At 35.7% G+C, this 12,691-nt stretch overlaps 1 long non-coding RNA gene across 1 annotated transcript; it reads right to left on the minus strand.

Annotated features, from left to right (window-relative positions):
• Positions 1–1,537: 1,537 nt before the first annotated feature.
• LOC135117017 (uncharacterized) lies at positions 1,538–2,378 on the minus strand. The gene is made up of 2 exons (XR_010276585.1): positions 1,922–2,378; positions 1,538–1,749 (listed from the first exon to the last, which is right to left on the minus strand). It is a non-coding gene; the product is annotated as an uncharacterized LOC135117017 (long non-coding RNA).
• Positions 2,379–12,691: the final 10,313 nt, after the last annotated feature.

Consider the following 12,691-nt stretch of genomic DNA (forward strand, 5'->3'; position numbering starts at 1 on the left):
GTATCTTTTTGTAGTTTATTTTCGTCATAGATTTGTGTAATTTTTACATAGTTTTACAAGCTATTTTTGTTTCATTATAAATGTTATATTACAAGCCCCATTTTTTTAACATAAAATGTCAGTATCAACATAATTTCAGCATAAAAATCCTCATAATATAACTCAAAGACACAAAAAACATTCAACATTTATTTTATCAAAAAGAAATATCCAAAATACGTAACATTCCGTGCCACTCAGATGCGGTAGGTTGACATGGGAATCGCTATCGTTTCGAAGCGCTAAAATTCCCATACTAAAGTATGCCTGTAAGCATCTCATGGGAATGAACCGAATTAAGTAGGTATATCCCATATAATATCTCGTCATGGCATTTCTGAGTCACCAAAGAAATCGGCAGACGGAAATGACTCAAAATGATTGACAGACTCGAATTGTGCTCCAATTTTGATTTCTTAGAAGTTATTTTTTGCACGTCTGTGTAGGTGTGAATGTTAACACCTATATGTTACAAAATACCTAATTGTTTCTTTGCTTGTCTGTCAGCGTCAAATCATTCTATAAATGTGTAGGTACCTACAGCACATGATTTATTAAATACCTGGTTTAATTTCATGTAATTGTTAATTTCTGGTTGTGATTATGCCTACATAATAATTATGCTACTAAAGTTTTGAGATTTAGGTGTCTGAAACTTTCGATAAAGCAACGATTAGATATTATTCAACATTAAAAATGAAGACTATGGCGATCCAAACTGTCCGGTATCACTTATTTTAAAAGGGCACTGTAATTAATTAAGTACTTATAAATAAACTTTAAAATCAAATCGTGAAACTTGACTTGTATTATTTTGACTAGGACTTTTTGGAGGACCGGTAATCGTGATAAAAAAATTAACAGCTAAAGACATTAGCCCTCTTATTATAAAAACTGCCGCAAGTAGTGGTTTAAACCAGACTGAAGACGTCTTGGTTTGTTACGGTACTTACGATAGTCTTTACATCCTTATTACAAAACGTAGACTAAGAGAAGACTGTTTGGTACTTCGATTTGTCTATGTGTGTGTGTGGTTCAAATAATATCCACAGATTATAAGCAACAAATATTTAAATCATTCGTTCAATCGTTCCGAATTCTGTGCGCCGTTCCTTTTTACATTATTTTGTTAAGTCTATTTTGATGAAAAATTAATAACTATGATAATAAAAAAAATATCTCTGCAGTTGAAAATATTACTTTTTATTATTTAAAGGTAATTTTATATTTCTAGTATCTTTTAACGATATACATGATCCAATTATTCTCTTTTAAGCAACTATCGAGTTTGCGCGTATAACGGAACGTCAGCGCGCGTATCCGAGTTATGTTTTGTTTTTAGGTTAGATAGAAATAACTTGGATTATTTTCATCCCGATTTAAATGATTAAATAAGACGTTGTGCATCTAATTAGAACCTCTTCAAAATTAAGTGCACAATAACTTACACACAGAATATCGTGTGCATTAAATTACGAAAAGAAAATGAAACAACATAAAAGTACAAAATTATATTTTATTCCGATGTCTATTTATACAGTCAAACGCACTGATACATGTTGAACACTGTTCTTCATCACACAATCTTGTTCCCTTGCTCATCTTGGCATTTTTGTACCTAGGTACATTTTAGCAAGCTTCCAGTCTTTTACAAACATTGCATATTACTGGCAAAGATACGGCGTGCAAAACGCCAAAATAGTCTTGAATCTGTAAATAAACAGTAAACTGTATGATAATCTGATATATTTTCGAAGTTTCATCAAAATCCATGTGGTAGTTTATGCGTGGAACATAAACAAACATCCATAATGAAAACTTCGACTCTTATATAATTAATAGGATGTTTTGGCAACTTACTTGCCCTGTAAAGGCTACGTACCTTATGGCGAGCCCAGTTGAGCATCATAGGATCATCATGGATTATCATCATGACTATTATTTCGAAAAACATAAATCGATATTTATATCGAAAATTGTCATCAGATAATTTGAAGAGATTTTGTCGATGACGCACACTGTTGGGTCCCCGGACACTCTCAATAGTATTCTAACACATCCAAGTATTCCAAATCACACATATTTATATCCACTTTCGTTTTTTTCATCACAAAACAGATAACCTCAAAAGTAAATAATTACGGAATTTGACGTTTGTCGACTAAGTACTGCAGTTAAACTAGGGGGCTCGATGGTTTATCTTTTGTACTACAGATAGTAATAGGACTTGCGATAAACTGCGTTTTGTAATAACGTTTTTTCAAGGTCGTACTTACAGCTGGATTAAAGGTAGTACAAAAGCCGATACTTATTTGATACCGCGTTTTATAATAAGAGGGTAGAAGAATAACGCACTGATATCTTTGAATTAGACTGATGACTGTTATTTACGGACTATCTACCTACTTAATGTGTCTAAATTAAATTACAAAGCAGACCATTCTGAATCACCCCCAACTTAAAACCAAAACGAATCGTAATCACTTGGAAAATACCTAATATCGTTCCAAAAAATTCTTCAAAATTCAGATCCGTATTTCTTTGAAAATACGTCATTGATCGTAAACTATTATGGGAAGGCAATGATTCAGGCTATAATTGCTCATTATTGAAGTGAATCATGTATTTATAGTTAATGAATAGGCTTTACGTGAAAACCCGGGAACAGGTAAGTCTCTGGGTCCAAAGATCAAAGAGCAGAATGCATTGAGAGTTACGATATAGTTGTGAATTTATGCTTGGGAAGAAACTCGCTTTAGTTTAGTCACGATCATCTGAATATCTATCTATACTAATATTATAAAGAGGAAAACTTTGTTTGTTTGTTTGGTTGTAATGAATAGGCTCAAAAACTACTGGACCGTCTTTTAAAATTCTTTGACCATTCGAAAGCTACATTATCCACGAGTAACATAGGCTATATTTTATCCCGGTACGGGCAGTAGTTAGCACGGGGCGCGGGTGAAACCGCGGGAAAACGGCTAGTGTAATATAAAGTAGGTAACTCAGACTATTCAATTAAATAATCAGTTAGACGAATAATTTAATAATTATAAAGTGATGTGAAGATTATGGTGGCCCAGATGTTAAAGCCTATACGTTAAGTAGGGTTGTGGGGATTCCATTCCAAGATAATAAAGTACCATCTTACTGTATTTATTACATTAACATTCATTATAATTCTACTTACTTGAAAGGTTGCTATACTTACTATACATAGTTTAAGCACTGGGTCACTACGACTTACGAATAAAGACAACTCACTCCAAGCTAACTGAGTCCAAGTTTAGAAATAATGCGCAGTACAATACTAAAGAATTAGGTAACCTTATAACTAACTCACAAGTAACATAATAACACAAGCCGCGTATCAGCACTATTGTTTAAATAAAAGCTTGTAAATACGACTAATTAACTAACTCATTACACCGCGAAGTGGGGCTAATAAAATATTATGTTGTGTTATTAAGAAATTACTGTTAACGTTTGTTACTCCGCTATTAAAATGTGTGTTGTGGGCCCTGTTTGATTTGCGTGGATACGCCTTTTTTTTCCGACGTCAAAAATCATCAAATGACCCCTCCCGCTGTGGGTTAGCAGCGGTGAGGGAGTGTCAGACTCTTACTGACTAAAAACCGTCGTGTTCCGTCATAGGCCTTTTATGTACCAGGGCCGCGGTATCTCTTTCGAACAACCCGCAGCCCCGGCAGGCCTTGGCCCTGCTGGGCCCCGCTGGGGTTGCTGACATCTCTTTGAGGAGCGCGTAGAACAACGCGCGCCGTCGACACGGGTCTGTCGTCTAAGTAGACAGAGGGACGATGAGCCACCCGAACTCACCGCCCACAGACCCACGCCTACGGTGGCCGGGAGTCATCTCGCGACACCCGGCGCCCATGGTGTCTACCTGGTCCAGCGCGGCGGCCCCTCTGGATTATAGAAGTTATATATTTTTTGGGCGTATAGTTGATGACTGAATAGGAAGGGAACGAGAGTCAGTATGACGAGTGACAGGGAAAAATGGAGATAATGACATATTGCGCCGGCCCCAAATAAAATTGGGAACAGTGCAGGAGGAAGAAGAAGTTTAACATTGTAGTTGTGGTTAGAAGTTGTTAAAAAGATTTTAAAATAAATGAGGCATAAATAAATATGTTAGAATTTTTACATGAAAAGTTTCAAAGTAAAAAAGGCTGAAATTGGTTAATTATCGAAACATAAATTTGTCAGTGAATTAAACTCTAGAAAGATCATTCATACGCATAAGGTGCAGTCCAGACGGCATCATACAAATTGTTTCTCTGTAGCTTCTATAATACTATACATACAGCCTATATTAAGAGTCTCTACTATAGTACCTCTGTACTAAGGTTTATCTAAATCGTTTTTAAGAAAAGCTTACGTTGGGAATTGCACTTGGATCTAGGAAATGCTATAAGCGCATACTGTCGAAGCCCATACTATTCGCCCTTTAAGGCAAAATATTTCATTGAAAGCAAGTCAATAACATTCTTTCGCGCCATCAAAGAACAATAACTCGTAAATATTTATCACGCGTTGTAAATGAATATTTTTCAAGGGGCACTAATTATTACCACAATCTGAGTTGTAGAAACACAGCGAACAATTGATTTGACTCAGGTTTTCACTTTGAAATCTTAGAGCATTCAAACTACTGGAAACGAATTGCCTTTCTCCCTGATGAAGGTACGAAAATGGCGCTCATACTTGTATGTCGAGTGCGTGAAGTTTAAGATAGTTTTTGTCAATCTTTCGTGTAAGTGCGTGACGATGAGATCGAAAATGTATGGATGAGCTATCACTATCCGTGGCGTTGCCTAGCGTGTAAATTGGCAGACTTTTCTGCATAGAAGTTTATGCTTATAGCGGTTCCGGTTGATTAACTGATCTAAGCTTTGAAACCTTTACCATCTGACGTTGTTGGTCATTAGTTTGAAAAATGCTACTTCTTATTTTATTATAAAGGGATTTTTATGATTCTGTATAGGTGCGTTTGTGTGTTGTTTCTTTTTGTTGATGCTTTCACACGATTTTGACGAATGGTTTTTAATTTTATTGGCATGCTGTTAAAAGTGTGTTTTGTTTAAAATCAATCTGATTTTCGGTTGCAGAACCTTGGTGGAATTAAACTGGCTAAATTGTTTTAAGAAGTATCATGTCAAGTAGTAATCCAAAGACATTATAATTAGAGAATTCGCTTCCAATAGTTCCAACCATTCGAATAAAAGTTTGACATACCTAACATAACACAAAAAGTCAGTCAATGGTAGGTAGAACATGTTCCTACCAGCTTTTAACTATTGCACAATTCTAATATTAGCCACAAAGCTATCTTATCCACTCTCTATCCTTTACGCTATCGACACAACATCCTTTCCACATGCGTCATTATAAGTCACAATTCATTAAAATTATCGTCAAACTGACTTCAATAGGGATGTCGAGTGACTGCTATTGCAAGACATATCGACATTATAATCTCCGATCACTATCGACATTCCTGCACAGTCACTTGACTGGGGTGGCTACGTCGCTTTGTGTTACTAGTACCATATTAACCGTCTAATGTATGGAATTTAATTTCTAAAACTCATCCAATACTGTAAAGACAGTTTGTAGAATGTTCGTAATGGCGTTTAAGACGTTTCGTTTAGATCGTATCTTATGACATTGGTCGTAAGTTGAAAGCTAATCAAAATGTTTTAATCGATGACGCGATAACATTAGTGATGCGCTTGTCTTGTTTTTGTGAAGGTTTTTGCTATCGATGATTTATTTAGTTTTCTTTAGTGAATGATGTATTGGTTGTTAATATTTCATGAGGTTCATGAGAGGCATGATTTCATGTTTTTGTATGATGTAGTTTAGATCGCTAATAAAATTGTAAATGTTTAAAATGTTGTTTTCAAAGCTGGAAGATATTAGTATTATACCTATCCAATGATGGTCAAATCGAATTATAAAAATGACGAACGGATGCTATATAAAATATGGTACACAAACACAGTCTGTTTTTTTAAGTTTTGAAATGTAGTATTTACAGTAAGGGCATTAACCTATACTTAAAAACTAAATAGAAAACTATACCAGCACACAAATAATGATAAACAGGACATCGATATCGATAAACCCGAAATCCAACCACAGCACTAAAGGTGAATGAATTCTTTGCATTACTTAATTGATTTGTTAGATATCTCTCGTTGAGTGAGCCGTATTTAATTGAGATTCTAAAACATTATATCGTTCTTTTGGCTGTGGCGAGACCACCTAAATTGATTTCAATTTGTAAAAAAAAACATGACCTGACCCGTCGGCTGAATTAATACCGAATATTAATCGACTGTTAAAATAAGGAGATGGAAACGATGTGATATATCCGCAAATTGATTTGGATATCCGGGATGGGAACAGACTAAGTTATCTTACCTAGAAAGTACTTACACAAGGTTTTATTTATGAAAAGTTAATTCAGCATTTTGTGCCTTAGAACGATTTGTCCGCTCTGGGTGCCTGATTGCCGATAGAATATGTTTTGTATTGCATTGATCAAAAATATTTATAAGTAGTAAGATCATCAGACGACAGCAATTGTCTGGGAAAGCTTAACACTTTTCTTACCACCTACATAGTTTGATGAACTACCTATAAAAAGAAGCCTAGGAAAGATGGAATTTCACTCCGATAAGTCATTATTAGCGACTATTACACACGTTTTACATGTCCTTAGTACTTACAAGTACATTTCAGATCCCGTTTCGAATCATAACTACGAAGTCACAAATCAAAATTTTATAGTGTTTTCCATACATTAAAAAAACATCACAGAGTCGTAATTTGTATAATATTTTCAATGAATTCCACAAATAGAAGTTTTATTGATATTTAAGTCGTATTTTATTGGGCTGTTATGTCTATTAACTGTTGGACTAAGTAGGCAGTTAAAGTTTGCAATTACGGGTGCATTTTGCGGTAACGGGACGGTATCTTTTATTGAAATGTATTTTTTGTCAAATAAAGCAAGATGTATCAAGTTTATTAAAGCTGTGTGGTCTTTCTTTAGTTTTAATTTTTATGTCATTTTAATTTTCATATAAAGGCTCCATAATTATAAATATTTATTGTTGTAAACTTTTTAGAACAGCTTTTTTTCAGTGTGGGAAAGTAAAATTACTTCAGTTATTTGTAGGCAAATTAAGTTGTTAAAATTTGAGGCCCCCAACAGACTGAACTTTTATAGTCGGCTGTAGTTTGGTGGGGATCTCATCTGTATATATTTATCGTATGGTAGTGCGTACATTACAACATTCATATACTCTATGAGCTTCACGTTTGCGCAAATACTTACACGTATTTTGATTTTACGTATGAAACATGATTTTTTATTGATTTTCGGTTTTCTTTCTTACGTTACACAACTGTAGGTACATGGCAGAAGCTACGATTTCTTATTGACGCATTACCTCTACTCTTTACCAACATTTTTCCTCAATTTGGCTACCGCTAAATGACGCAAAGATAACAAGAAGTTATTTGTATTGTCTTTCCTCAATAATCAAATATACCTTCGACATTCATGCCTATAACCGTGGGAGAACAATAAATCACTTGACCAAACCAAACAAGAGCTTACGAGTAGCTGCAGACTGCAAACTTTTAGTCGGCCGACTGTTAACCCGATCATATCCATCATCTTCCGAGCCTTTTCTCATCTATGTTGGGGTCGGCTTCCAATCTAACCGGATGCAGGTGAGCACCAGTGTTGTACAAGGAGCGACTGCCCTGCCTGACCTCCTCAACCCAGTTACCCGGGCAACCCAACACCCCTTGCTAAGACTAGTTGTCAGACTTACTGGCTTTTGTGTACCCGTAACGACTGCCAAAGATGTTAACCCATCATCCTCCGAGCCTTTTCCCAAACTATGTTGGGGTCGGCTTCCAGTCTAACCGGATTCAGCTGAGTACCAGTGCTTTACAAGAAGCGACTGCCTATCTGACCTCCTCAACCCAGTTACCTGGGCAACCCGATACCCCTTGGTTAGACTGGTGTCAGACTTACTGGCTTCTGACTACCCGTAACGACTGCCAAGGATGTTCACTGACAGCTGGGACCTACAGTTTAACGTGCCATCCGAAACACAGTCAATGGTGTCTAAGATATACTTAGACACCATTGACACTTATAAAGATGTTAACCCGATGGTTGACAATTTTTTTTGTAAGATAATCTTGATTCTAATCAAAGTGTTCAGTCTTTCTGATACCGGCTAAATACCTGATCTTTATAACGTGCGTACTATTATTCATCTTGATACTGATGTACTTATGAGCCCAAAACTATCGGCCGACTAAAAGTTCACAGTGTAGGGTACTCTAATTCTGTCGCAGCAATTATACGTCTAGTTGGTCTACTGAAGCCGGGACATCGGAATCGTTTTAACTCGAGTACACACTCGATTTGTTTGTGTATCGAGAGGGCTAGTCGATGCCGTGACGAGTGGGCCCTAGTGTGTGAATACCGTAGCGGCGCAGTGTGTTTGTGGCTTTAGGTAATATAGGGATTGGTATTTCTTCATTGCTTAGAGAATTTTATCATTTTTACATCTAACTAGGTCTAATTTTCCAATCCTATATGTGGTTGCTTGTTTAGCAGTAAGGTTAACCTATAGTTTGTATCTAAGTTATGTTATTAATCTACTAGCCTTCCTTAAATTAAAATAAATAAATGTTTCTTTTTACACTTTCATAGTTAATTATAACAATAAGGCAATATAGACAATACCTATACTCCATGACATACATAGTATTGCTGGAAGATATTTTGATGTACATGACATTACCTAATATTTCTTCCAATCTTGAGTTTCCAGCACATTTGATGAAGCCGAATTGGCTCGGAAGCAAAGCTTATGCGCTGACATTATTTCTTCACTATCACAGTCCAATTGGACTGCAATCCGACACAAACAGAGAGAGATCAAGACCGACAGCTTAAGATCCCTACTGCCTACTAATATTATAAATGCGAAAGCAACTGTGTCTGTCTGTCTGTTACGCTTTCACGTCTGAACCACTGAACTGATTTTAATTCAGTTTGGTACAGAGAAAGAGTTGACCTTGAGAAAGAACATAGGATAGCTTTTATCCCGGACTTTTGAAGAGTTCTCTTGGAAACGCGATATAACCGAACATGACGTGGGCAAAGCTGCGGGTGGAAGCTAGTACTCTATGAGACACAGAATCTAACATTCCCAAAGAATGTAGAAACTCACTTAACATTGTCAATTGCGCGCATTTTTTCGATAAAAATCTAGGAAACCTGTAATGAAACCCAGATTAAATCTTGAGGAATCAATAAAATGTCACAACGGGCTTGTCAATGTATAAACTTGTATTTTGCAAGTATCTAATTGAAATGTACAGCGGTAGGTATGTAAAATTGCTGCGTTTAGTGGCTAATTGTAGGCCTACTTTAGACTGCAAGGCTTAGGGTTCCGTGTAGCGTAGCTTAATAATAAATTATTGTATGGTTATAGGCGTTTTAACATGGGTAGGTAAAACCTCTGTAATAGAAGAGAAATTAAAAATTGGTATTGGACTGTTTAATCAAAATGTTCATGCTAGTGGGGGATTTATAGAGACAATCCAAAAAATTGTTTAGTTTTCTACCTAATAGAGTATAACCCACATTTTCTAGCTATTAAACTAATGCTAGCTAGAGAATGCTGACTTATATTTAGGATTAGTCTATGTTGGGTCTAGAAGGAGTAATGAAATTAATCTTTTGGTGGATAAAATAAGACTTTCAAAATATGTTCTGTCATTTGACTATCTTCATGACAACACTTTCTTCCACTTCAATTTCTACAAGCATGCAAAAATTAGCTTAGAGCTTTTTACCTCACAACGGTACACAGAAAGAAATGCGGAACCCAACCAAAAATCCAATCAAGTATGTATATCAGAGTTTTTTGCTCCACAGAGCTTGTTGCTGTTAAAATATTACGCGAATTAGCGAAACTCTTCTAACAACGGTAATTACTACAGCTATTAACGCGATAAGACAGCGGTGCTCAACATGTTAACAAGAACGGCCCGCTAAAAGAGAAAGTTTGAAAGGTCTGTTTATTTGCTCGACAGTGTAATGCATCACTTTAATGCACTTTAGCAATGTGCGGTGAAACTGCACTGGTTTATGGTTTTGAACTGATCAATTTAAGGTTGTAATTGTGGTTTAATTTTTGTGTAGAAATATACAGAAACAAGTTTTATTAAGCGCACATTGAAGACTAAACAGCAAGCCGAAAGTTGACTCGATAGTTAGCAATTTTTTTAAAGAAAATATTGATTCCAATCAATGTTTTCAGTCGGTCTGATACCGTCTAAATACCATTCATCTTAGCAGGAACAGTCACCGAGAAAAGTGGAATCTATAATATTATGTGTTAATTTCAAACAGTTCAATCTGACTCAAAACAAATACAGACATCAAAATAATAATTTTAACAAACATATTCATCACTGCTACAGACGGCAAATATTTAAAACGTGTAAATAATTTCTAAAAAAGGTGTCAGTATAAAAACTTTGAGACACGATGATAGAGAGCATACGCCTACTGTACCACAAGTATGGTCGTGATAATTGACCGATATTTACATAATTGTCGTATTTGTAGTCGTAGGCGCAGGTATTAAGTTGCTAGACGAATATGACAGTTTGTGGTCTTGTAATATTTTTGTTGAGGTTAAGCCTTGATGTAGGTAAGCGAATTTGTGAGTGTACGTGGTTGTGACAAAACTGTGGCAATTCAGTTTAATATAGGTATCAACTTTAAAAAAGGTATTGCTTAAAACTTAACAAAATTTTATCTCTAGTGAAGAAAAAAATATAAAGAACGGCCACTAATCAAACGTACGACGAAGAATATTATAAATATTTCCACATAAAATAAACTTACAAGAAAATATCGGAAAACTATCTAGGTATTATGTATTGTATTATCACAATAAACATTTCTAAAAAAATATTGTGGCATAGTTAGAAAATATTGACATTGAAACTACTGTAACTTAGGTACTGTACTTAGGTATTCATAATTATTATTTAAAACCAAGTATTATATTTACTAGCTCTATTCCATGCAGCAATGTACACAGGTTACCACGTTTTCAATTTCAACAAACGATCCGAGCTCCCAAAACTTGTGCAACGGTTTCTGACAATGTCGAAAAACGGAAGCGATTATTATAAGCAATTAGCTAGCCAAACAAAGTCTATTAGAATACTGGATTTGTTTACTTTAAAACCACACTTCAAAAGAATAATTCTTCAAAACGCCGGTGTATCGAAACTTCAAAGTCTAAGAAAATACGCACACTGGCAACTAAATAGTCGGCCGATAGTTGATCCGATAGTAGGCAAACATTAAAAAATATATAATCTTGATTAAAGTCATTCTAGTCTTGGTAAAATTTTCAGTCGGTCTGATACCGGCTAAATACCCGATCTTTGATAGTTCGCACTACCTGTCATTGAACATCCTTGACCCTCGTTACGGGTAGTCAGAAGCCAGTAAGTCTGACACCAGTCTAACCAAGGGGTATCGGGTTGCCCGGATAACTGGGTTGAGGAGGTCAGATAGGCAGTCGCTTCTTGTAAAGCACTGGTACTCAGCTGAATCCGGTTAGACTGGAAGCCGACCCGAACATGGGAAAAAGGTTCGGAGGATGACTACTTGCTTGACTATGATTTAAGCCCTAACAAACTATCGGCCGACTAAAAGTTTGCAGTCTGCGGGTACTCTTATAAACATAACAACGGATTTTTGTTTGACACCGTTCTAAGGAACATGTTCGTTTTGCATTTGAAATTATTACCGTGTTTTCATAGTCAGCAGCTTTGAAATTGGCTTTGTTTAATTTTCTTACATGAAGATTTTCAGCCGGTTCTTAAAAACCGATTAAGTTTATGATATACTAGCTTGTGTATGCGGCTTCACTCGCTTCTTAAAGAAAGCGTCTTTGCGCACCTGGATAAAAAATCCTGTGTAATTTTGATGCACATATAAGGTACTAGCTACCGACCGCAGCTTCGCCCTCGTAGTGTTCGCGTTTCCAAGACAATTCTTCCAAAGTCCGGGATAAAAACTATCCTATGTTCTTTCTCAAGGTCAACTCTATCTCTGTGTCAAATTTTATTAAAATCAGTTCAGTGGTTTGGACGTGTAAGCGTAACAGACAGACGGACAGACAGAGTTACTTTCGCATTTATAATATTAGTAGGGATTTTGCTGTCAAGTTTAATTAAAATGAGTTCAGTCGCGAAGAGTGATTGAGGAACAAACATACAAACCTACAAACTTTCACATACATAGTATTAATAGAATTCTATACTGTTGCAAATAAGGAATTGGTATCTCATATTCTTTACCGTAAAGTACAGTCGGGAACAATATGTAGTTAGCTATTAAAATTTACAACAAATTAATTTTCCCGTTATGTTAGAAAACATTGAACATAGCTACTTAATAATACTTAATTTTATATTTCACTTTGTCGTATTTACAGTTATGAATTTAACTCTAGGTTTATTTTGCGATTTCCGAAAACTTACATCTTTACAAGTTCGCCAA

The sequence above is a fragment of the Helicoverpa armigera genome, chromosome 6 (assembly GCF_030705265.1).
Source record: "Helicoverpa armigera isolate CAAS_96S chromosome 6, ASM3070526v1, whole genome shotgun sequence".
Taxonomy (NCBI): Eukaryota; Metazoa; Arthropoda; class Insecta; order Lepidoptera; family Noctuidae; genus Helicoverpa; species Helicoverpa armigera.